The following is a 26,429-nucleotide window of genomic DNA, read 5'->3' as shown; positions in this document are numbered from 1 at the left end:
GTCAGCAGTTTTTAAGTTTTTACAAGATATTAATATGTATACACATGTGAAATAGACAATTTTCTTTTACTGTTATGCTGCCTTTTATTTATTGATGTATATGTATAAACCTTTTATGAGGTAACCTTTTATAAAAGTTACCAATATCCCAATCTTTTTTTGAAATCTTAACATTGTCCTGGTGCATTATAACCATAGACTCAAGTAAATAGTGTAGCTTAATTTTATGGTACTACCAAGGACAAAGATGTGCACTTCTATTTCCTTGGGCATATTTTAACCTTTGTTTTAAAACTAAATTTATCCATATTAATCCCAATTTAAACTCAAATTAGTATCCATCCTATCCTAAGCATCAACTGCAGATTATACAAAAGGTCAGTACCGTAAAATTAAGCTACGCTATTTACTTGAGTCAATCTAAATTGGTATCTTAAGAAATTCTACAAATCATTAAATTATAACCATAGTAGTTTTTGCGCCATTAAAAATCAAATCAAACATTTGCATAAAAGCATTTCTCAGATTTAGATATCATTACTTACTTTTTTTTTTTTTTTTTTTTTTTAGAGGAAGTTTATGCTGAATTATGTTATGCTGAATGCTTACTGCAGATGGCCCTCTTGAATTTTGTTGCTGATCAGAGCCTGGTAAATTTTGTCAAGGGAGGATTAAGAGTGTGAACATGCTATCATGCATACAAGTAAATATAAAATTATTACATAAAATGAACTCTATGTATTTTTAATAATTTTATATGTAATTTTAAAGATAAATACTATTCTGGTTTTATGCTGGAAGTAATAAGTATAATTTAATGTATGAAATACTTATGTATTTTGGGACAACTCTCAGTAATTATCTGTAGGCAAACAAGATGTAATTAATATTTGGGCACTTGTGTGCTTGACTAGCTGATTATCATGATATGTGTCCAGAAAGACTGTGCACAATGTGAAACCAACCTAATTGAAATTGTGCATAACTGAAATTTAACTGAAAAAAAAAAAAAAAAGATGATTTAAATTGTGAAGTCATCTATGAGGTTGTTCAAAATAATATAAAGTGTTTTATAAGTAAAACACTTCATATATTTTGGAAATGTTTAAACTGTATTCAGTTAGCATATTAAGATTAATATTTAAGCAGGTATTGCTCCCTTGTTTTTTTGAATGGATAATCCATTCTTAAAGAAAATCATGGGTTTTATTTTAGTAGACAACATAAGACTAAGCACAAATGTGAAGTGCACAAAAAAAAAAAAAGAGAGAGAGATTCTCCCATAAACCTGTTGCCAGTCTCAACAGACTTTTAACTGTCAGTAGTTCTTTATTGGTCTTAAGTAATTTTACCAGCCCAGTTGCAATTTACAATAATACCCTTCCAGAAATATTTGTAAGGAAACTAGCATTCTTTTAAACACTGATATTGCCTTATTAGTAGCAGAAAATATTCTTGCACCCCTTCTTGTTAACAATCATAATCTATGCTGAGAAAAAATTCTGCCTCAGGACACAATTTCTTCAGTATTGTGCTGACTAACAGCACTCATCATTAATTCCTTCCTCTTGTGCTTTGACAAATTCTGGACACTTTCAAACTGACTCCTAACTCACAGCTTTTAGCATTAGCAATAGTAGAGGCATATGATGCAAGAAAAAAGCAAGCTTATGCGGCATCAGCAAAAAAAAAAAAAAAAAAAACCTCTCCCATTTCACCCTTCCGTTCATTCCAAGTACCTGTCCAGCTCAGCCTTAAATTTATTTAGCCTATCAACTTCCACAACAAAGGATGGAAGTCTGTTCCACCAACCAACCACCCGCTGGCTAAAGGCAAACTTCCGCACATCTATCCTACATCTGTCTTTCCTCAATTTGAATTTATGCCCTCTCAAATGATTATTTTGAGCAAGAGGAAGAATTCCATCAGCATTGAGCATGCTCAAACCATTCAGGGCTTTATACACCTCAATCAAATCACCTCTCAGGTGCCTGGTCTCCAGACACTGCAATTTGCAAAATTTAAGCCTTCCTTCTTAAGAGCAACCCTTTGTTCATTTCACTAATCTTGTTGCCCTTCTCTGTACTTGTTCCAACAGCTCTACATCCTTCTTAAAATGAGGCCTCCAGACCTGTATTACAGTACTCAAGGTGTGGCCTGACCATTGCCTTATATAAGGGGATAATCACCTCCTTATCCCTGCTAGAAAGATTCCTGTATATCATTGACAAGACACTATGAGCTACTCTTGCAGACTGTCTGCACTGCTCAGAAAACTTCATATCTGCCTGCACAATTACCCACAGGTCCTTTTTGTTCTCTACCACTGTCAGTGTAGTACCACAGAGTTCATACATCACTCTGGGGTTGCTGCTTCCCATATGTAGTACTTTACATTTGTCGATGTTAAACTTCATTTGCCACCTATCAGCCCATCTGCTCAACTTTTCTAGATCCAGGTGCAGAAGTGTACTGTCATTAGTGTGCTGAACAACTCTACCAACCTTCGTATCGTCTGCAAACTTGGACATTAAGCTTGATATACCATCATCAATATCATTTATAAATACAGAAAACAACAATGGACCCAATACTGAATCCTGAGAGACTCAACTAATAACATTAGTCCACGATGAGCAGTGTCCATTGATTACCACTCTCTGTCTTCTCCCACTCAACCATCCCTTTATCCATAGCAGCAATTTGACTCCAGTGCCACACTGCTCCAATTTGTGCAGCAGTCTTCCATGTGCAACAGTATCAAGAGCCTTTCTGAGATCCAAATATATGATATAAAAGTTATTCCCTGCTTGCAGTTCCTTTGTGACCACATCATAGTATTGAATCAAACTGGTCAGTCAAGACTTTCCCTTAACAAAACCATGCTGTGTCTGAGCTATAACTGAAGTCTTGTGTAGATGATCCCGCAGTGCTTCTTTAACCAGTGCCTCCATTAATTTTCCTGGAACAGAAGTTAAACTAACAGATCTATAATTACTTGTGTTGCCCTTTGATCCTCCTTTCTGAATTAGGGCCACATTTGCACATCTCCAGTCCATGGGTACCTCCCTTGTGGCCAAAGAAGCTCTCATAATTATGGCTAAGGGTTTGCTTACTTCCTTTGCTGCCTCCTTTAATATAACTGGATAGATCCAGTCCACCCCGGGTGCCTTTTTTATGTTTATCTGCAACAATTTCTCCTCCACTTTCCTCTGAGTTATTACAAAATCATCCAGCTCACTGCCAGAGTTTAACTAACCTCTGGCATTCCCCTCCCTGAATAACTCCTCATGAGTGAATGTAGATGCAAAATACTCATTTAGTTTGTTAGCCACCTGAGCAGGATCATAAACAGTTGAACCATCAATATCCAGTGGACTAATCTGATTCATCCCTTTCCTTCTAGAGTTTACATAGGTAAAGAACTTTTTGTTGTTTTTCTTTGCATCCTTTGCCAAGAATTTCTCATAATCTGCCTTTGTCTGCCTAATCTCCTTTGTGACTTGGTTACAGACCAGCTTATATCTATCATAGGCTTCCATGTCCCCCATTAATTTATATGTATCCCATGCATTTTTCTTCTCTGCCACATGTCTCATTAGTTCATCTGACATCCATTTAGGCCTAAACCTTGAATAATATTTCCTAGTTGGTATGTAAAGCCTAGTAGCTTCCAAGATAAATTCTTTGAATGCTTCCTATTTTGAATTTGCTGTTGGTAACATCATCAGTTGGTCCCACCGTATAGAATTTAAATACTGTCTCAGACCACCGTAGTCACCTTTACGAAAGCAAAAACCTTCCCTTTACCCCTGATGGTAGTTACCTCTGAGTAAATCCCACTTCAGCACACTGTAATCACTGCCACCTAGTGATTCCTTTATCTGCAGATTCTTAATGCATGAAGAATCACTACTGATAATCAGATCAAAAGTATTACTCCCTCTAGTTGCCTCCCAAACATGCTGATGTAGAAAACAATCATCCAGTAAATCTACGAAAGCCTTGCTAGTCACAGTCATTTGGCCTATAACACATCACAGTCATTAGGCCTATAACACACTCCTACTCCCAATTTTTGATCTCCTAATGCTTATGTCACACCAAACTGACTCGACACTGCACTGTCCACCGATGTCGACTGGCTTCATTTCCTTGGATTTTATGTGTTTCTTAACTAATAGTATAACCCCTCCTCCCATCCTATCTTGTCTCTCCTTCTTGTACACATTTTACTCCCCAAATTCCAGTTCTGCATTCCTTATATCTGTGTGACACCACATCTCTGATATCTCAACAATAACTGCCTTTGATGTTCTGAGCAATACCTCAAATTCATCAAATTTATTTACCAAACTCCTAGCATTGGTGTACACGCAAGTATACATGCACCTTTTCCTATTATTAGCTACCCTAACAGAACCCATGTGTTTACTTGTACCGCAATGACTCCCAGCAGTCTCTGAAATATGCTGCATATTGTTTTCCAGGTTTCTGCTCATTCCAATAGAAGCAGTGCAAGAATCACTTACACCTCTGCCAGTGGCTACTGTTAATCTATTAGTCCTTGTATCTCCCCAAGCTAACAGTTTTCCAACCCATCTAACACTGCCTCGATAGCATCAGCAAATATTCTTGAACCCTTTCTATTTAAGTGTATCCCATCCCTGTAGAAGCAGTCTCTCCTGTTAACAAGTACAGACCAGGCTGAAAAAAAATTCTACTCCTTGAGCCTTGCACAATCTTTCCAGGGCCGTATTGATCGACAAGGCTCTCATGATATACTCCCTCCTATCGTGTCTGGGCAGAATTGCAGACACTTTCAAATTCAACCATAATTCACGGTTTTTTTCAACAGTGACCTGTACTTGTTAAGTAATTCTGCCAGTCTCCTACTCTTAATATCATTAGTGCCAACGTGTACAACAATATCACCCTTTGTGCCCTTAAAAGATGATATCTGCTCTACAACGTTATCAACTTTTGCCCCTGGCAGACATACTCTGGTCCTGTTCAACCTATCCTTTTTACATAGCATGTTCCCCGTTTCCCTGACAATAGAGTCACCAACAACTACTAGTTCCTGTGGGACCAGCGAATTCTGTCTTGGGGGTTGCCGCTGTGTTGCATGATGATCAAGTGCAAGCTTTGGCATTGATGTGGGTAGCTGAGAGCTTGATGGGCCCTCAACTTAGATCCTTCGAGGGCATCCACCCTGTCCTTCAAGCCCTCATATAAGCCCATAACAATGCTGAGTTGTTGGCTCATTTCCTCATCCTCCTTACATCGCGTGCACACAAAGACATCCTCCTTGGCAATATCATGTCCTGTACCTGATTGTCCACAAACATCAAGCAAGCAGTGCATTTTAAAAGGCTGTGATTCAGAGGACAACTGCCTCCCCCCCCCCTCAGTTCTCCCCTGAGCCACAGCACTCCATTTTGCTTTAACCTTTTGCTTTGCTGCTCTGGTCTGAGTCATGATTCCGATTCAATTTCAATAAAATTTCAATTTCAGTACAAAATTATTACCCTAAACTTGTATCCCAATGCAGTTGTAACACTATATATCTATATATATTTTTTAAGTGTCAAGTATTATCTTCGAGTTTCTTTATATAAGTTCCGTATCAAGTTATGTATTAATTAATTATGTTACGTTCGTAAAATCTAAGTCTTTATATGTATTTAATTAAAAGTACAATTTAATTGACAATGACGTTCAACAAGATTAATAAATTTACTGATTAATTGATAATATTATATACTATACTAAGCTAATGCTATCTAGTTCGGGATATAACGTTGTATCGTATAACAATGGCGGCAAGTTACGAATGGTAAATCTACGGACACTTAAATATTAATTAACTTCCAAAATCTCGCTGTCCTAATTCAGAATAAATCAAGGATCTTGCTTAGGTCTATAAGCTATTTACAGAAAATAATTTAATATAACAATTGGTCAATAAAGCTGCTAACTATAGCTAAAAAACTTCCGGTTCGCTGGCTCTGCAAATTTGTAAAACACGTGGATTGGATACCCTTACCGATACTAAGTAATAACCTACAAAATCTCTATCTACATTAAAATTTAAACTAAGTATCCTAATTATGAATATTGAGCTACTCTAGAAAATAAGTTAATATGCCAGTTCAAGCCAATTTAAGTTAATAAACAGAAAAAACTTCTCTATGTTCCTCAGCCGTAAAAACTTTGCCTGCACCAGGCTACTCTCATTCCCAGCATCTCAGCATCTTCTGTTATTTATAATACACACTAGGCAAAAAAAGAAAAAAATACAAATCTTTGTATTAAGACAGTCACACACAGAAGAAATGCAAATAAATGTGAATAAATTCAAATAGATGCAAAGAAAATTGTGACTTGGGAGTGATGACAGGTTACCTCATTGAATATAAAGACTACAAAAGCTGATCGACTGTAATAATCTGATGCTAGAATGGGGAAAATGCATGATCTATCAGACTTTGTAAAAGCTCCTATTATGGGTTCAAGTTTAGTAGGAGGTACGATTCAAGAAACGAAAGACATAATTGATTTCATGAAGGCATCCATCTCAGAGGTATTTAATGACTGGAAAGCAAGTAATTCTTCCACATCTAAAAAGTGTAAATGTTGCAGAAAAACAATACTTCAAGAGCAAAGCCATTGTACTCTAAGGAGGACTGTATGGAAAAATATGACATCCAGTGTGTAGCAAATAACAAATTCAGCAAAGCCCAGAATCGCCCTATTTCATAGAAAATCAGAAAAATTTCTTTGCAGCGGTGCCAAAAATGTCTGATTGGACAGTGGAACAATGTAACTTTGTACTTTGTTTTGCACTGATGGTAGGTAGAGAGTGTGGTGAGAACCTCGTGAAGCAATGGACTCTGCTTGCCTTGTTAAGACAACGCAAACATCTGGAGGTGGTATCATGGTACGGGGAATATTTTGTTGGCATAGACTGTGTGTGTTGATACCAGTGGAAGGTTCAGTGTCACACAGGGCTTATCTATGCTGCTACACCTTGATCCTGAAGGTGATGAGCACTTTAGGATGATACAATAGCATATCATGCCAGAATTGTGCAAGAATGGTTCGGAGATCATGACATGCATTTCCATCACATTCACCTGATCTCAATCCCATTGGGAATGTGTGGGATATGCTGGAAAGAGCTGTTTGGCAATGAAGCCTTCTTCCTTCAGCTTTATCTTTATAGCTACACTATATTTTGCTGGAAGAATGGTTACAATTTAACCAGTGTCGTAATTAGAAAAAATGAGCCCCAGTGCAAAGTTTAGCGTGGGCCCACCCCTTGAAAATATTTGTTTTGGTAAAAATAAAAAAAATCCTTAAAAAAATTGCCCTGGAAGCAGCAGCTATGCTAATACCATTGCACTTCTATTCACTGCAGTTTCTCTTGTGCTGTGTAGCTAGCTAACAATAAACATGCTTCATGTGAAAAAAATTATTGTTTGTAGACCTAGTAAATTTTATCATAAACATAACTAAATAACTTACATTTTTACTCAATTAAATTTTTTTCTGTTTCGGGCAGGAGAGCAGTGGGCTCCCTTTCAGTTGTGGGTCCAATGCACTGCATTGACATAATTACGCCACTGAATTTAACCAAAAGGCACTAAAACACCTTATAGACGCCATGCTGTGCTGCACACTTGTTGTTATTCGAAATAAAGGTGACTCGATTCAGTTCTGAATAAAGGTTCTTAGGCAATGTTTTTTTGGCCAGTCTGATGCTTGCCAAAAAAACATTGCTTAATATTAATGCTCAGGGCCACCGCAAGTGGGTAGATGAGGTAAGTGTCACTTATTTGCAGCAGTTGAGGGGGGCGCAAAAATTTTTTTCCGACATGAACAAGTCGGACCTCTGTTTAATGAACTTATTTAAAATGAATTTTCTATTTAACGATATTTTTTGAGTTCCCCTTGGTAATTACATTTAAAATAGTTTCCATAGAAAAAAAAATTTCCATATAATGAACGGATTACGAGAGACTTAACTGGGAACTCATTAACAGTTCGCATCTCTGTCCTTCAGGCAATTGAGACAATAAGTGCTGCTACTAAGCACGAATTAAGAGTTAAAGAGATTACCATTCTGTAACTTAGCAGTACTCATGAAACCTATCCAACCTCCTGTTTCACATACTCAGAAGTCGTGCTGGTCAGCTGATTGGTTGTTTACCAGTATTCAACACGGCAAGCAAATAATTCATTTGAATAAATACAGTACATGACATTTCAGACTTACATTAATTTTCTTATTATCTGGATCTGTGTTCAGTGCTGGATTAAGGTACGGGCTAGCAGGACTCTCTTTTGGGGCACCAAAAGCAGAAAATCATTATCATTCATCATTATCCAACCATTGTGTCCGTTTCGATATCTCAAACATGGACCCGTAAACTTTGCACATTCATTGACAATAGAGATATATAATTTTGTATGAAATCTTGCAGTTCATCTTGTAGAGACGGCAGCTTATTATTTTTCAAGTGATCTAGTTCACCACAAAGTTCTATATTACTAATAGCATTGCCATGGTGAAATGTAAAATCATCGTGGGGATTTTTAATATATAAACCTTGCAATGAGGTCACTCGAGATAACGCCACATATACAAGTTGCTGTTGATGATCTTTCTCATAATTATATACAACTTTGTCGAAGGTCCCTCCTTGAGATTTATGTATGCTCAAAGCACAAGCACATACTAAAATAAATTGTGTACATCTATATGTTAATTTCCTATTGCTCATGAATGGAATCATAGTTGTTCGTTTTCTAATAGGTACTGATTGACTAGGTAAATGTTTATCTTTCACATATTGTTTATAGTGAGATTGAAGGTTATGTCCTATTTTTGACTCAGGAAATTTCATCCATACTCGTTTAATTGTTTCATCATCCTCAAATTCAAAATATACTAAAGTACCAATTGCACCGTTTACCAATCCATCGACCACATAAATATTTGTAATAATCACGTACAGTTATTCTTTCAATAATGGTAGAATATATGGAAGTCCTGCAGTTTCAGTCACTGACATTTTATGAATTTTGTTTTGCATACTTTCTAATTGTTCTTCAGAATGATATCCATGTATAAATCTTGTGCAACCACTTCATGGTTTTCATCTGTAACTAAAGCATTTTTATTATAGGAATTTACATCACTATTTCTTAAAAATAGTCGAATCCCTTGCAGACATAAATTAGTAGCATCTTCTTTGGTAAAAAACCTTGATTCTATAATTTTAAGTTCATCTGGTAATAATGCTTCTCCATTGCCTATTTTTGTAAGAATTTTAGAAAATGTACTATCGGACTGTCGAACAACTTGTACTAATTCACGAAATTGTAGTGAATGCCATAATTCTGGAGCAGTCTCTAATGACTTGTTTAAAATTTTTTCGATTCCAATATAGAATGAGTAATGTTAGCTGTTATTCCTACTGATTTAAATGCAATTTTCAAATTTTCTGTGGTACGCATTTGCATAATTTTCATTGCCATATATAGCAAATGTTGGGGAGTTACTCCCCGATGATCAGATCTACGAATTTCACTTGATGCCATCATAAAGGGAGTAATTTTCAATCCATTTTTAAATTTTTGTGCATGTCCCAAATATATAGCTGGAAAAGAAAGTTCTTCTGCATGTATATCAAATATGAAACTTGTTGGAGATGATTTCTGATCCGTTGTTATACATAAATATTTATCTTCAGACAATAATAATGTTTGTTGTTGAATTAACAATAGTTCATCATCATTGTTGTCAGGTTCCACAATTTCATCTGAATGTCCCCAAGAAATTGTCACTCGCTTTTATGATGTAGAATTTATACAAAGGTGAATTTATCAAATACCGTAACCATATTTTCACTATTTTCTTCTGCACACATCCTTGTAGATATGATGATTTATGTATGAGTCTTTGTTTTATATGTACATCAATGGCATAATCGTCATCTAATCCTGTAGGTAATTGATGAACCATCGTATTTACATTAACTGGTACATTTATTACTTGTCCAATGATCCCATATTGTCGATCTTCATAACGTAAATGATGAATTTGCATAAAGGATAATCGGGAGGTGATAACAAACGCTCAGTTACAACATCCCGGCAAATGAGTAGGATATGTTGGATATATAAATCCATTTGAAGTGTATGATTGATGACTTTTGAGGTTATGATGAACATCGTGGTGAGACCCAATATTTCTTACATTTCGAGGGTACAGCTCTAAAACAGTGTTCGCAGGCCGGCCGCTAGTTAGTACACCGGACCAAACCTATTGGTAACTCTCTAGGAGGCTTCCGGATCAGCTAGTGTATAATCTTGCTACCTCTAATCTGTCAGATAGTGACTGGAGGGAGTCCGAGTAGTGTGTATGCAGGGAGCATTGTCGAGGCCACGTTATGTCAAGGATCTGAGTATATTCTTACCATGTGTATGCCATATCCAAAAATTTCATTACTTCATACAGCATGTCCCACCCACTTTTTCTTACTATTGAATACACCATGAATTGTCAAACTAATAGAGCAAGCTTATCTGCAAAAAGATGTAAACCTCCCAAGCACTTCCTAATTCATTTCACAAATATACGTGGTCTCAATTCTAATCTCAATGATGTTCATTACAACTTGCAGTCTGCCAAACCCCATGTACGTTTTCTGGCAGATCTGAGTTATTGGTTGATTCAACTACTGCTCATCCCAGATGCCCAAATTATTCGCTGTATGATTCCTCTCGCCTCAAAGGTGGTACTTGTTCATATGTCCATTCTGATATTCCCTGTCAGAGATTTGGCAATTTGGAATCTCCTCTCTTTGATCTTCTCTGGCTTAAAATCTCTCTACCTCATTGTGTCAAATTCATCTGTTGTCTCTACCGTTCTCCCAACTCCACTGATCACTTGGAGCTCTTTGACTTCCCCTCTTTGCAACTTGACTTTCTCCAGTCCAACTTTCCTAACAGTGAGGTAATTTTCCTTGGTGATTTTCCAGCTGGTTTCCGTTTTCTAGTCACACCAACCCAGCTGGTCGAGATGCTGAGGCTTTTGCAATTACTAATGACCTTGCACTGATTGTTCATTTACCTACGGCACCTCCGTAGCCAGGTGGGCAGGAGCAGAAGTGCGTAGCACACGCTTCTTGATTAGACCGGGGTTCAAGCCCCTGACCACCAAATACGGAGGATGCGGAAAGGTCAGAGATTGACCACCGCATATCCACGGAGCAATATGGCCTTAGTTGCTAATGCTCCTAAAAACCAAATAACAAAAAAAAAAAAAAAAAACATCATTCACCTACAAGAATACCGGAATCCTAATCATACAGACAATATGCTTGATCTTTTTCTCACAAACAACTCTTCTAAGTACATGGTCGAAGTGAGAGGTCCTTTAGGCACTTCAGATCACAACTTGGTGATTGTCTCTTCTCCAATGGAACCTTTATCTCATGGCTATTACCAACCTCGCGTTGTTTGGCATTACAAGAATGCAAAAGGATGACCTGCGAGACTTCTTTTCTTCTTTTCCTTGGTCGGAATACTGTTTCAAAACTTCTGATGTCAACGTTTCCTCAGATCGTGTCAGTGAAATTATTCTCGCAGGAATGGAATCCTTTATCTCACACTCCACTTTAAAATCTCGTTCTTTATATAAACCTTGGTTTTCCAATAAATGTGCTAAAGCTGTTCAAGAGAAGAATGTTGCATATCGTAATTGGCTTGTTTCTAATTCTCCAGTTACATTTTCTGCGTACACCAAAGCTTGCAACAATTGTAAAGCAGTTATTAATCAGTCCAAACTAGAGTTTGAACAGGCTAAGAGTAGAAAACTTGCTTCTTGCCCTAATGGTAGCCGAGCATTCTGGTCTCTTGCCAAAGCATTGGCCGCAACTTTTGCCCATCTCTGCTCCCACCGGTGTCCCCCAAGGTTCAGTTCTTTCCCCAACTCTATTTCTCTTGTATATTAATGACCTTCTTCCATTGACTGGAAATCCTGTCCATAGTTTTGCCGATGATAGCACATTGCATTCCACTTTCCATTTTAAGAAACCTTGTCCGGCTCAATCAGCTTCAACTTCTCGAAAATCTGCTACCAATTCCTTAAATGCTGATCTTCAGGTAATTTTCCAGTGGGACAAAGACAACTTAGTTGATTTCGACCCTTCTAAAAGTCAGTCTTGTCTTATATTTCGCAAAAAGGATTCTTCTGCTCCTATACTTATCTCTAGTGACACTCCGATTTCTAGGCAAAATGATATATCTCTTTTGGGAATTACCCTAACTTCTAATCTCTTTTGGCACAAGCACATTACAAATATTGCTTCTTCTGCATCTAAAAAACTTGGTTTTCTCTTTCGCTCTCGGTGTTACTTTTCTTCCAAACAGCTGCTCACTCTGTATAAATCGCAAATCTACCCTTCCATGGAATATTGTTCCCACAACTGGGGTGGTGCCCCCAAAACCGCTCTCAGGCTTCTTGATTCCATTCAGAAGAGAGCAGTTGGGTTAATTAATGATTCATCTCTAACAGAGTCTCTCCACTCGCTGTCTCATAGACGTACTGTTTCTGCTGCATACAGATAATTCCATGGGCACTGTTCTTCTGAATTGGCTTCTATAATTCCTGCTCTCTCTTTCAAAACAGTTTTGAAAGAGAGAGCTGGAATTATAGAGTAAATAGATGTTGGCTGGTCACGTGCTGCCACCAGCCAACATCTATTTACTATCCAACTTCAAACTCACAGAACCAACTTTTCATCTTCCTCGTTTATTCATTCAACTGCTGTTTTCTGGAACAACCTTCCTTCATACGTATTTCCTGAAAATTACAGTCTACAGAAGTTCAAGTCCAATGTCAACAAATATCTTCTTTCGTCTTCTCAACCTCCAACCCAAGCACGGTACTAAGTACTATAGGTTCTAATATCTCTCGTGTTTGGGGTTTACATAAAAAAAAAAAAAAAAAAAAAATTTGAGGTGGTCATAGTTGGTATCCATCCCTATTTTAATGAAGTATGAATTGTATTACAAGTTATGAAAGTACTCACTTCTTGTAAAGGAAATTCATTTTGAAGTAATTCATAGGAAGTTGTTGGAAATGGTTTCAAATCTAATTTAAACCATGACGAAGGTAAAGAAAGCCAACACGAGAACGACGAAAAATGTCGGATAACTTGCGCAAAAAATTAGTTTCCTGATACGTCACTCTTGCGCTGCTGGCTCGGTAAACAGACGGTAGGTGTTATTGGTCTGGAGCAGAAGTCGAGAATGATATATTGATTGACAGGTAGGCATGGCAAACGATGTGCTGATTGGTGCATGAGCACAACACACAATAACATCGGTTTAGTATCACTTTAGTAGTACTCAGAAGCACCACTTTAGTAGTACTCAGAAGCACCACTATAGTACTCAGAAGCACTAATGGTCACTTGCCCTAATCGCATCTGCCCTAATGAACACTTTCCATAATGGTGAAAAAAGGTCAGCTTGCCTCCACTTGAATCCCATACGAGCTTGAACCCTTCCCGAAGTGGAGGGCGTAACCTAACCTAACCTTTTTTCTTTAGAATCATGGTCATATTTAGAAATACATTCATAAAAAAATAAATTTTTTTTATGAATGAGGCAAGTGACCATTAGTGCTCAGAAGCACCAATGGTCACTTGCCTCAATGGTAACTTGCCCTAATCGCACCTGCCCTAATGAATGCTTTTCAGGTAATTAGCCTTTTCCATCTTGTCCTCAAGGGTTATGTCCGGTCTGTTGTGCGGGATGGTCTTATCCAATATTATGGTGCGGTCCCAGTATAGCTTATGAGTTCGGATCTCTAGTACTGCCTGGGGTTCGTACTTGTAGTATGGTACACTTTCTTTGGTAAACTGGTATTTCCTCACTAGCTTCTGATGTATTATTCTGGCTACCTGGTCGTGTCTATGAGTGTACTAAGTCTGGGTGATCACCTTGCATCCCGCGGTGATGTGTTAGATCTTTTCTGAGTACAGGTGGCATCATCGACATATGTCATCTGACATTCTGGGCCCCTTTGCCATGTATTTTCTGTAGTTTCTGGTGTTGATTACCTGGTCTTGGATGGCCAGCATGAATCCTTCAGTCTCGGGGAAGAACGTCCCACTTGTGAGCCATGCATTGGATGCAGTGTTATCGATGTGATCTTGATAGAGGTCATTGTAGTGTCTTCCATGGAGTGTCTTCTTTGCCCATCTTTCTAACTTCATTTCTTGTGCCGTCTGAGTGGGTGGGGGTTCCTCACTTAGGTTGAGTGGGGTACTAATCTATCTTCCTTATGGCCTGGTGGAGTAGTGCTGTGCTGTTCTCGAAGTAATCCTTCAGGTTAACTATTGCTGTTTTTTGTTGCTCTATCAGGTCTATCAGGCCCCTTCCTCCCTCTTTCCGAGGTATTGTTAGTCTCTCCACTGCTGACTTCGGGTGGTGTTGGCGACTCTTGTTCATCATTGTCCTTGTCTTTCACATGATATCTTCTAGCTCGGTGTTAATACAATCTATGACCCTGAACATGTATGTTAGTACTAGAGCTGCATAAGTGTTTATGGCTTTAACTGTGTTCCCTCCATTCAATTTTGTTTTCAGCAGGCTTCTGAGTCTCTGATGATATTTTTTGGTCAGGCACTTCTTGATTTCCTTGTGCTCTAAGTGCTCAGCCTGCAGCATCCCTAGCCGGGTGGGTAAAGTGCCTGCTTAGCAACCCAAAGGTCGCGGATTTGAATCCCGCCTCAGGCATGGATCGGAGTAGTGCAAAAACCTTGGGAGGTGCATTATGGCCACAGAAGCCGATGCGCCAACAAATAACAAAAACAAAAAGAAAAAAAAAAGCATCATCCCTATGTATTTGTAGGTCTCTGCTTCTGTCATAGCTTCGATCTCTTTACCAGTCAGCAGCTGGTAGTTTCGGCCAAAACTAATTTTCCCTAGTGCAGTGTGTGGATCTTGCTTTTTTTCTAGACCAAATTCCATCCTAATGTCCTTGCTGAATTCTTCTGTGATCCGGAGTAGTTGCTGGAGTTGCTTCTCGGTTGCCGCATAGAGCTTCATGTCATCGATGCACATCAGGTGGGTGAGGGGTGTACAGGTTCTATCTTCCTTCTTTGAGGTTATATCCATACTTTCTGCCATTGAGCATGGTGGATAGTGGGTTGAGTGCTAGACAGAACCATAGTGGGCTCAGAGCATCTCCTTGAAGATTCTTCTTCTAATGGGGATTGGCCTGGTTGTGACGTTCTTGACCTTAATGGTGATACTCCATTTCGCGATTGTTGCTCCTAGGAAGTTTGTCACTATCGGATTGACCTTGTAGATCTTCAGGGTCTCTATTAGCCAGCTATGAGGTACGAAGTCGAAGGCCTTGCAGTAATCAATGTAGGCCGTGTATAGGCTGCAGTGCTTCTTGAAGGCTTGCTCCATAACTGCGGCATCTATGGTTAATTGCTCCTTGCATCCTTTCTGCTGTTCGGCCATTATGTTCTGACTCTCTAAGTGGTCTGATATCTTCTTGGTTATGCAGCTGGTCAGGATGGATCTTGTACATCGTTGGGAGGCATGTGATTGGCCTGTATTTCACTGTGTTTCTTTTATCTTCATCTTTAGGCTTCAGATATGTGACTCCTTCAGTGAGAAATTTTGGGATTGTCTCTGGGTGCCTTATAATTCGAGTGAACTGCTCTGCTGGGTGCTTGTGTTATTATTATTATTAGCTATGTGGTACAAGGAAGCCTGAAGCTTATGCTGCACCAGCCAAAAAAAAAAAATTTCTGAATTACCCTGAGAGAGAGAGAGAGAGAGAGAGAGAGAGAGAGAGAGAGAGAGAGAGAGAGAGAGAGAGAGAGAGAGATTGTCAGGGATTAAAAGATCTTGTCATATAAAGCAATGTTAGGCAACATTCTCAATAATGCAAGCAGGTTTGGAAAATTCATCGTAGAAAGCATGTAGATCTGTTGGTACAGTGCAGAGAACAACAACAAGATTAGTTTGGGTGTAGCATAAAAGGGTACTCTTACCAAGAAAGACTTGAGTTCTGTAAATTGTAGCATCTAGAAACTAGTAATCTGCAGGGTAGCCCAATTGAATTGTTTAAGGCTTTAATTTGTTTGAATAGGGTGTGTTGATAGCTTACTTATTTTCTTTTTCAGATCATAGGTAAGGAACAAATTTAAATTGGAAAAGGATCTTTCAGACTGAGGTAATTGATTTTTGGCTGAATAAACTTGCACCTGATGTTGTGGAAGTGGGTAGTTTGAATAAATTTAAAGGATTGGAAATAATTATTAGAAGGGATGTACAAAGTTGGCAAGTTTTTTTTTTTTTTTTTAATGGCTGATTTATAATTATGTTTTCTTCAGCAATTTTTCTACTCTTAATGCTAATATTGTAATAGGTTTTTTTTCAATTTTAATGTTAGTTTTCTCAGTTTTGGTATTGTAAAACTTAACAGTTAATTTGATGAAAAGAATTATTTTGATTATAGAGAATGCTTGCAAATTCTGGAAAACAGGTTTTGGGAAAATGAGGAAAGCAAAAGGCATTATGAAAGTGGTGTAAGAATGGGACTTGGAATCTTTAATGTGGTAAGATATATACCAATATTTTTTATTTTAATTCTGACTTCAGATTTAGTAAGTTCAGATTTTATAGATTTATCTGTTATTTACTACTATGATGTAAACAAATTGCACCCAGGCCTTTCCACATTTGTTACAAGTTTTAATCGCTGAATCCATCATAAAGGATCATCAATATAATAATAAAAAAAAAGAATAGTGGTAGCAAAGTGCTTTGATTTTATGGTTTTTATGGTCCATTTTGTGGTTTCCTCATGGTTTTTAAGATTTTGCGAATCATGAAGGTTGCCATTAATAGATAATTTTATTATCTATGATAATTAGCTATGCCACTTATAACTTTATAAGTGTAACAATATAGTATAAACTCGATAATGTAATACATAAATAGTAAACTTGATAATGTAATACATAAATAGTAAACTCGATATTGTAATATACATATTTAATAACATAACCTTGTTAGCATAATACATATTATTGCTGCATAACTAGCGCATAAAGTTATTATTGCATTTAAGTATATTAGTTTAGTGTACTATTCTCCATTAAACTGAATTTGAATGGAAATGATACCTCAGACGACAGCAAGCAAAGCAAAGGGTTCAAAGTAGTGGGGGTGCTGTGGTTCAAGGGAGAACTGAGAGGGCAGTTGTCGTCTGAATTATGGCTTTACAAAATGTACTACTTGTTTGATGTTTGCAGATTTATCTGGAACGTCACGATACAGCCAAGGAAGATGTCTTTGTGTGTGTTCGATGTAAAGAGTGTGAGGATATTATGTGTCAATACAGCTTTGAGTGGTGTTTATCAGAGCTTCGAAAACAGGGCAGATGCCCTCAAAGAAATTAAATCATTGGGTCCACCTCTACACCAGAGCTTGCACTTGTGTGTCAGGTAACAAAGCGGCAACCCCCAAGACAGAATGTGCTGGTCCCACAGGTGTTAGTTATTGTCATTGACTCTATTGTCACAGAAACAAGAAATATATTGTGCAAGAAGGATAGGTGGAGTAGGACCAGGGTATGTCTGCTAGTTGCAAAAATAATGTTGTAGACAGCAGATATCATCTTTTAAGGTCATGAAACGTGAAAACTGTTGCACAGGTTGCCACGAATGATGTTAAGAGTATGAGATCTGAGGACTTACTTAAATGATTTTGTAATAACTGAGAGCAAAGTTGAGAAATTGTTGAAGTTATATTAGAGGAGGCAGCAAAGGAAGTAAAGGCAATGCTGAGAAAAGGTTGCAAGTTAGGGTTAAATTTGAAATTTTTTAAAATTCTGTCTAGACATGATAGGAGGAAGTATATGATGAGAGCCTTTCAATCAATTTGTCTCCAGAGAAATTGTACAAGGCTCACGGGGTAGAATTTTTCTCAGTCTAGTCTGTGCTTGTTAGCAGGCAAGACTGCTTCTACAGGGATAGGATACTCATAAATAGAAAGGGTGCAAGAATATTTGCCAATACTATTGAGGCAGTGCTAGGTGGGTTAGAAACTGCTAGCTTGGGGAGGACACACAGACTAAAAGTTTAACAATAACTGCAGGCAGAGGTGAAAGTGATTTTTGTGCTGCTTCTTTTGGAACATACAGAGGATTTCAAAGATTGCTGTGGGTCATCATGGAACAAAGAAATACATGGGCTATGTTAGGGTGACTAAGGGTAAAAAGTGCATTAATACTTGCATGTACACCAATGCTAGCAGCATAGTAAATAAATTTAATGAATTTGAAGTGCTGGTCAAGTCATCAAATGCAGACATCGTGAGGATATCAGAGACTTGGTGTCACACAGATATAAGGAAAGCCGAATTTGTATATGGGGAGTAAGATGTGTACAGAAAGCATAGATGGAGGGATTATGTTCTCAGTTAAGAAGCATATAAAATCTAAGGCAGTGCAAAGTTGAGTCAGTTTGGTGTAACAAACACTCAGAAAACAAAAATGAGAGTAGGAGCACTTTATCGGCCTAATGACTGTGATGAGTACAACAAATAACTATACAGAGAAATTGAGTTGGCCAGTAAATCAGTGTCTTATAATGGGGAAATTTAACTTTCTAGATATTGACTGGAATGGATCAGTCATTCACACACTAGCAAGACTTTTGTAGATTTATTGGATGACTGTTTTCTACAGCACTATTTTAGAGAGGCAATAAGAGAGCAATACTCTTAATCTGATTATCAGCAATGATTCTTCATGCATTAAGAATCTGCAGATAAAAGATCCAGTAGGTGGCAGTGTATTGATGTAGTGATCACAGTGTATTGATGTAGCATTTACTTAAAGGTATAACTACCATCAAGGGTAAAGGGAGGGTCTTTTGCTTTTGTAAATTAGACTACAGTGTTCTCAGACAGTTTTTAAATTCTGTGCTTTAGGACCAACTGATGATGTTATCAACAACAAATTCTAAATGGGAACCATTCAGGGAAATAATCATAAAAATTACTAGGCTTTTCATACCATCTCTAAGAAATACTGTTCAAGCCTTAGATCTAAATGGACGTCAGATGAACTAACGGGACATGCAGCAGAAAAGAAAAATGCATGGGATGCATATAAATTATCAGGTGATACAGAACTGAATGGTAGATAGAAACTAGTCTGCAATCAAGTCACAAAGGAAGGTTAAGCAAGTTAAGGCAGGTTATGAGAAGTCTCTGGCAATGAATGCAAAGAAAAGCAGCAAAGACATCTTTATTTATGTAAAGTCTAGAAGAAAGGGGATGAATCAGATTGGTCCGCTTGATATCGATGGCTCGACTGTTGATAATCCTGCTCAGGTAGTGTACACACTGAATGAGTATTTTGTATCTACATTCACACATGAAGAATTCTGTAGAGAAGTGAACAGAAAGTTTATCAAACTCTAACAGGGAGCTAAATGATTTTGTGATAACAGAGCAAATTGGAGGAAAAATTGTTGAAGTTAAACATAAGAAAGGTACCTTGGGTGGATGCGATCTTTCCAGTTATATTAAACCCTTAGCCATAATTATGAGAGCATCCTTGGATTTAGGGGAGGTCCCCATGGAGTGGAGATGTGCAAATATATTCCCAGTTCACAAAGAGGGGGATCAAAGGTGATATGAGTAATTACAGACCTGTTAGTTTTGCTTCTGTTCCAAGAAAATAATGGAGTCACTGGTTAAAGAAGCATCAGTATCATCTAGACAAGACTGTACTTATAGTTCAGACACAGAATGAGTTTATTAAGGGAAAGTGTTGTCTGGCCAATTTGACTGGATACTACAATGTTGTCACAAAGGAACTGGATGGAAAATATAATTTTTATATCATATACTTGAATTTCAGGAAAGCTTTGATACTGTTGCACATGGAAGATTGCTGTACAAATTGGAGCAATATGGCATTAAGGGCAAGTTGCTGCTATGGATAAAGGGATGGTTGAGTGGGAGAAGACAGTGTGTTGTAATCAGTGGACACTGCTCTTCGTGGACTAATGTTATTAGTGGAGTCCCACAGGGCTTGGTGTTGGTCAGTTGTTTTCTCTATTTTTCAGTGATATTGATGAAGGCATATAAGGCTTAATGTCCAACATTGCGGACCATACAAAGGTTGGCAGGGTTGTTAATGACAGTATGCTACTGCAAAGGATTTAGAAAAGTTGGGAAGATAGGCCGAGAAGTGGCAACTGAAGTTTAACATTGACAAATGTAAAGTATAGGTAACCCTCGTATAACATGGTAGTTAGGTTCTTATAAAATCTTGTGTAGTGTGAAACCATGTTATATGGGATAAAAGGGGGGTCATGTTCCAAAAGCTAACAAATATGCATAATTTTTTTTATAACTATTGAAAACTCAATTTTTATTAAAAATAGTAATAACTGAACAAATGTCTTACAAACTGTGATACATATATATCAGATAATGTACATTCATTTAATTTTCTTCCTCTTCATTGCTGCTAAGCACTATCAAATGAGAACATTTTCTCTGTTGCAGAATATCTTCACCTTTTGAACTTTCTCCTGCAGAATCTATTCATGTATCTTCTGCTCTCTTTAAAAAATCAGTTTTCAGGGATTGTTTGCTTTTGCTTGATAGATATTTGTAAATTGCATGATATATAGTTAAGAATTTTTGAAGCTCCCATTTGAACTTTGTGTTCCTTCCAGTCGAAGGATCTGCATTAAAAAAAATAATAAGATTCTAATTGCTCGGCTAAGTTTATGCTTTTTAGTGTACAATTTGAAACTTCAGAATTTTCATCTGCACTATCATCCTCTGAATTGATTTGGTTTTTCCTCAATGCCATTTTTCCACAAAATCTGCTTTTCCAACCTCTTTTCTACCAGTAATTTGTGAACGTCTTCAGTAGTCATATCATCAAACCTTCCCCTCCTACTGACTTAGCAAGTTCTACTGTCATACGGATTCTGTTTGCTGCCATTTGGACCACATTTCCTGAATGAACTGACTCTGGCCATAAATTTTGCAACACACATTTAATATTGACAGTTTTACTTCTTTGAGTGATAAAGCTATGATTTTGATACAGTACATAATTGAAAAATATTTCCATGCCTCCCATCACTTCAATAGATTCAGAATCAATATTTTCCAAAATCCATTGTAATGATTTTCTGATGGAATGAGTTTTAAAGGTTGATCTGATGGCTGAATTAAATAAGTTGTATTTGGTGGTAGGAACATTACTTCAATGTTTTGATGACTTAAATCTTTTGGATGGCCTGGTGCAATAGTAATAAAACTTTAAAATCTAGATTTTTCTGTTTTAAATAGTTTTCTACAGCTGGCACAAAACAATTTAGAATCTATTCTTCATTAAATAAATCGACAGTTACTGAAATCATGCCTAATTTCCTTAGGCATAATTTAGTGCTGGAATTTAATTCACAACAAAGAAATTATTCCAATATGCTTTTTAAGAACAAACTTTAGTAACGCATACTCAGAGAAATTTATAAACTATCAACTAAAAACCAAAATAACCTTACAAAAACCTTAAGTTATGAACTGCATGCATCGGAGTCACAAATTTTTATGGTCTCAAACAAGCACAAGTTCAATAGCACTGAACAAGGAGATTTCCCAATATTTTTTTTTTTGCATAGTGACTAGCTAGTTAACAGTGGGGATTCACAAAAAAGAATGTGAATGTGGAAAAATTACATCCAATATAATAGCAGGTTTTTCCCCATACAAAAGCTGAAAAATACAGTGTTATATGTAGCCTGATTCACTTTTTTCTTCCCTGTTTTCCCATACACAAAAAATTGCTTGTCCCCATTCTTTTCTCTCTGAGCCAATGCTTTCTCATACACAGCCTTCGCCTTCCTGACTTTATTTGTGATACAATTACAAATGAACTTGTACCTGTTGTAAACTTCAGTACTTTTTGTTGCTCTGTAACTGTCCCATTCTATCTTTTTCTGCTCTGTTTCACCAGCCAGCTTGTCATCTATTTCGGCGTCTTCCTCCTGCAATATTTTCTTAATGATATGTATGCATTTGTACCAAAAATTCCTCAGCAGAAAAGATGTAAAAACATAATTCAGAGTAGTGTTATTTTCTGAAACCATTCTGTAGTATTTATTTATTTATTTATATTTTAAGATTGATGCACAGACGCATTGGTAATACTAAAATCATATGCATTATAAAATTTTATAGATATGAGCTGTAAAGTTTTAGTTTCAAGTGTCAGTGAACTATAAAGTGTCAGTTTTAGCTAATTTAAACAAATTGTCTGAATTTAAATATAGTTTGTCATTTTTTTTTTCTTTACAGATTATTTCTCATCTACCCTCCAGAGTTACAAAGCTATTAGAAATTATTGGATTTTCAGGAAATAGGGTAAGACTAGAAAATAGGACAACAGGGTATAATGAATATATTTAATAAAACATGCAATTGAGGTTCTTTGGTAATTTGATTAATTTTCTTGGAATTAATTTGTTCATGTTGTTTCCATAATTTTATAAGTACCATTATCCATTATTTTCACTTCCCATTGTATACAGTGAGAATGAAGTTAATTTTTTACTTTAAGATTTTGCTTTAATGTCTTAAAGCAAAAAGAAGTGAAGACTTTAGTTAGAAATATAAGGCTTTGCTGGAAAAGCTGAGGTAAGTCAAATGTTTGTCAGCATGGCCTGCCTTAGTTGGGAGAAGGAATTCTTTTATTAAAAGTCTAAAAGTGGAATTCAGTTGAACAGAGAAGGTGCAAAAGCCTTTGTTAATCAGAGAGAGAGAGACCTTAAAGGTTCAGGAAAACTTCTAATAGTGGATCTGAGGAATGATAAAGGTTAATGGCATGAACCAAGATTCTTGAACTGCTATGACCTGTCCCATTTGGAAATATATTAACTTAAAAATAATAGGGTTAACACAGGGTCTGCTGGTTCTTATAATACTAATACAGTGAGAGATGAAACTGAAGAAGATGAACTATGGAACCATGGGAAAATGGGAAGTTACCAAGAAGTTGTTTAGAGCATGCTACAACCAGTCAAATATTCATTTGGAAAATTTTTGCGGGAAAGAACAGCCATAATTGTAAATAGCTTGAATACTTCCTTGTAAATAGTGGAAAAATTTTCTGGTAGGTATTGTAATTGCCCTGTTTATAATTATTTCAGCATTTTTCAATGTATTTTTATCCTTGCATTACGATTAACTGAATATTATTTTCTTTACTACACACAGAAATTAATTAAAATAAAATATTCAGCTACATGAATGTTTTAGATATACAAAGAACATAAAAGTACAGTCCTTCACACGTTTGTATTCTAAAGCTAGAAGTATTTAGGGGTAATGATACAATTTCATGTGAAGTTCTTTCAGTAATGCCTACCTGTTGCTAGCAGAGTACATGAGATCCTATTAATAATGCACAGTCTTAGTTCTCAGCCAATGGGTCAACTTCATAGTGCAGTGGTTTTCAACCGGGGTGCTGTGTAATTTGGGTTTAAGTTAATGAAAGTTATTATTATTATATATTTTTTTAAATTGTATATTTATTTCATTATAAAAAGGTGTACGTTATCCATTGTACCATATCTTTTTAATTTTGTGGTGATCTTTATTTAGTACCCCTATATAAAGAATAAAATTATTATATAGGTATATATTAAAAGGTCGAAAACCACTGTGTTAGGTATTTCTTTTGGCCTAGGGGTGCCATGAAAAAATTACTGGGACACTAAGGGCGCCGTTAACCGAGAAGGTTTGGGAACCTCTGTCCTAGTGTAACAAAAATCTGTGTCTATACGTTTACATTTTCTGTCTATACATAGGGACAGATTTTTGGTTTTCTGCTATGTACAGTATTGTGTGTGGATCAGTTGTATCTTGCCAGTGCTTCAAAATTATTCTAACTTTAGCTTTAACTGTCAGTTTTAGCTAAATTACCTATCCTACTGTATTATAACCTGTACATACAGCAGTACAAGTTAAAAAAGTAAAGTAATTATTGAAAGGGAACCTGGTCAAAAAAGAGAAAAAAAGTGTTGAATTAAAAAGTGATGATCCAATAACTCTAAATGTAGAGTTATTGGATCATCTTGTTAGTAGTGGTATCTACTAACCAGATGGATGCAGCGATGATATAAATGAGTTTACAGTGTGATAAATATAGAAAATGAGAAAAATATTTAGTCAGGTATTGCAGCAAGTGTGCCCCAAAGTGCTAAAAGCATCTATTCGTATGCTTTGATGCAGTACAGTCGGTCTTCGTATAACACGTGTTTACATTACACGAATTCGATCATACACGATTTATAAATAGGGGAACGTTATCTTATATAACACGAACCGAATTCGCTTATACACGATTCGCCTTTGTATTTACAAGAAATGGCAGTCGAACGCGGAATCACCCCAACTGAACGCAACACGATAGGAATGAAGAAGATTCTGAAAACGTATTTATGTGTTTTATATAAGTGAAGGGGAAACACATTTCACCATAATAACGTAAAAACCAACACAATTCCAGCTATCGGTATAATCGCAAATGCAATTAGATGGAGTTTACTACCAGTTTATAACAGATTCCACTAGCAGAAATGCAACTGGAAATTGTTTTTATTGTTTTATGGTAGTAACCCCCAGAAATGTGCTTTAGTAAAATGTGAGGTGTTAATAGTGTATCTCGGCCTTTACGGTGTTGTTTATTCAGTTGCTACACGCGCGCAGCTTCGTTTATGTGTATCAAGCGTGCCTCCTCATTTTGTAATTGTGCTTTATTCCCTAAAAATGAGTAAAATACTTAAAAGGTGTGAAAAGGAAGCGTTCTGGCTAAGACACTGCAGATTCAGAGAAAAAAAAAAGCAATATCGATAAACAGAGGCGGACTGGATCAAAAATTCTTAACCGGGAAAATTTATAGTGGCCTCATACTACGGTTTATGGCCAAAATCACACAGGCCTCCGGCCCACCGTGGTTTCCCCCGTAAGGCTTCTGTCCGCCTCTGTCGATAGAGAAAAATTATGAAATTGTGAAACGCTTTGAGCGAAATGAAAGGCCATGTGATATTGCACGTACTATAGAGTTAAATCAGGCAACGCCGAGAATTACAAAGAATGCAGAGAAAATACAAACAACTTTCATAGCAGGAACAACTCAGTGTAATTAAAATCCATTAGATTAAGACACAAGAATTGGAAGAGATGGAACGGCTGTCATCTGTTTGGATAGAAAATCAAACAAAAAGCAAGTTTGCTTACGATAGAAGCAAAAGCATTAGCAATATTTTATTACGACTTATGTATTATAATTTATACTTACGTATTATAAAATACGTAAGTATTTTATTACGACTATTTTATTTAATATAATAATTTTTTTACGAATAAAATACGTATTTTATTCGTAAAAAATACTTTTTTAGTATTAAAAAATACTAAAAATACTTTATTATAATATTTTTATTACGTATTTTAATCGTTATAAAATACGTAAGTATTTTATAACGATTAAAATTACCCGATTATTTATTGTTTGGTAATGTTTTGGTTCCAAATGTGTGTTCAATCTTGGGTGGTCGGCACCTAACCCTACTTTTCCCATAGGGCTTGTTGTTTATATTGCACGATTTCACATTGCACGAGGGTTTCTAGGAACGCAACTATCGTGCTATACGAGGACAGACTGTACTGAAGAAAATGGTGAAGATGCTCTGTTTATGGATTGAAGAACAAAGTGAGAGAAATATCCCTTTGAGTAAACTTACAATAAGGGGAAAAGGTCAAGCATCTCTACTTTCATCTCATGGACCCTCTGTATGCAAAGGTGGTTTTTTTTTTTTTTTTTTTGATAGTTGTTGGCGCATCGGCTTCTGTGGCCATATTGCACCTCCCAAGGTTTTTGCAGTACTTTGATCCAAGCCCGAGGCGGGAATCGAACCCGCGACCTTTGGGTTGCCGGGCAGGTACTTTACCCACTCGGCTAGCCCGGTCGGCTTGCAAAGGTGGTAGTACAGTGCATATTCTCATGGCTTAAAAGCAAGTAAAGGTTCTCTTTGAAAATTTTGAAAGATATAATAACCTCCATAATGTGAAACTAGCAGAAGTGGTATTGGCTGACCATGTTACAGCAAAAAATTACCTTTCCCAACTTAAAACCCTTCATAGAGAAGAAGGGTTATAATGTGCATCAGATCTTCAAGGAGGATGAAACGCCTTTTTTTATTTGTAGAGAATGCCCTCTTGCATTGTTTCCAAAGGAAGAGAGTTCTGCATTGAATTTAAGGTGAGTAAAATCTGGCTAACCA

At 36.8% G+C, this 26,429-nt stretch overlaps 1 long non-coding RNA gene across 1 annotated transcript; it reads left to right on the top strand.

Moving 5' to 3' along the window:
* The first annotated feature begins 628 nt into the window (after positions 1-628).
* Positions 629-22,508, top strand: LOC150087254 (uncharacterized). Its single transcript, XR_016546875.1, has 3 exons — positions 629-703; positions 16,562-16,661; positions 22,441-22,508. It is a non-coding gene; the product is annotated as an uncharacterized LOC150087254 (long non-coding RNA).
* Positions 22,509-26,429: the final 3,921 nt, after the last annotated feature.

The sequence above is a fragment of the Mastigoproctus giganteus genome, chromosome 4, assembly GCF_048544385.1.
Source record: "Mastigoproctus giganteus isolate SK-2022 chromosome 4, ASM4854438v1, whole genome shotgun sequence".
In the NCBI taxonomy this organism is placed as follows: Eukaryota; Metazoa; Arthropoda; class Arachnida; order Uropygi; family Thelyphonidae; genus Mastigoproctus; species Mastigoproctus giganteus.
The sequence above is the reverse complement of the archived record's forward strand: the minus strand, read 5'-3'. Positions and strand labels throughout refer to the sequence as shown.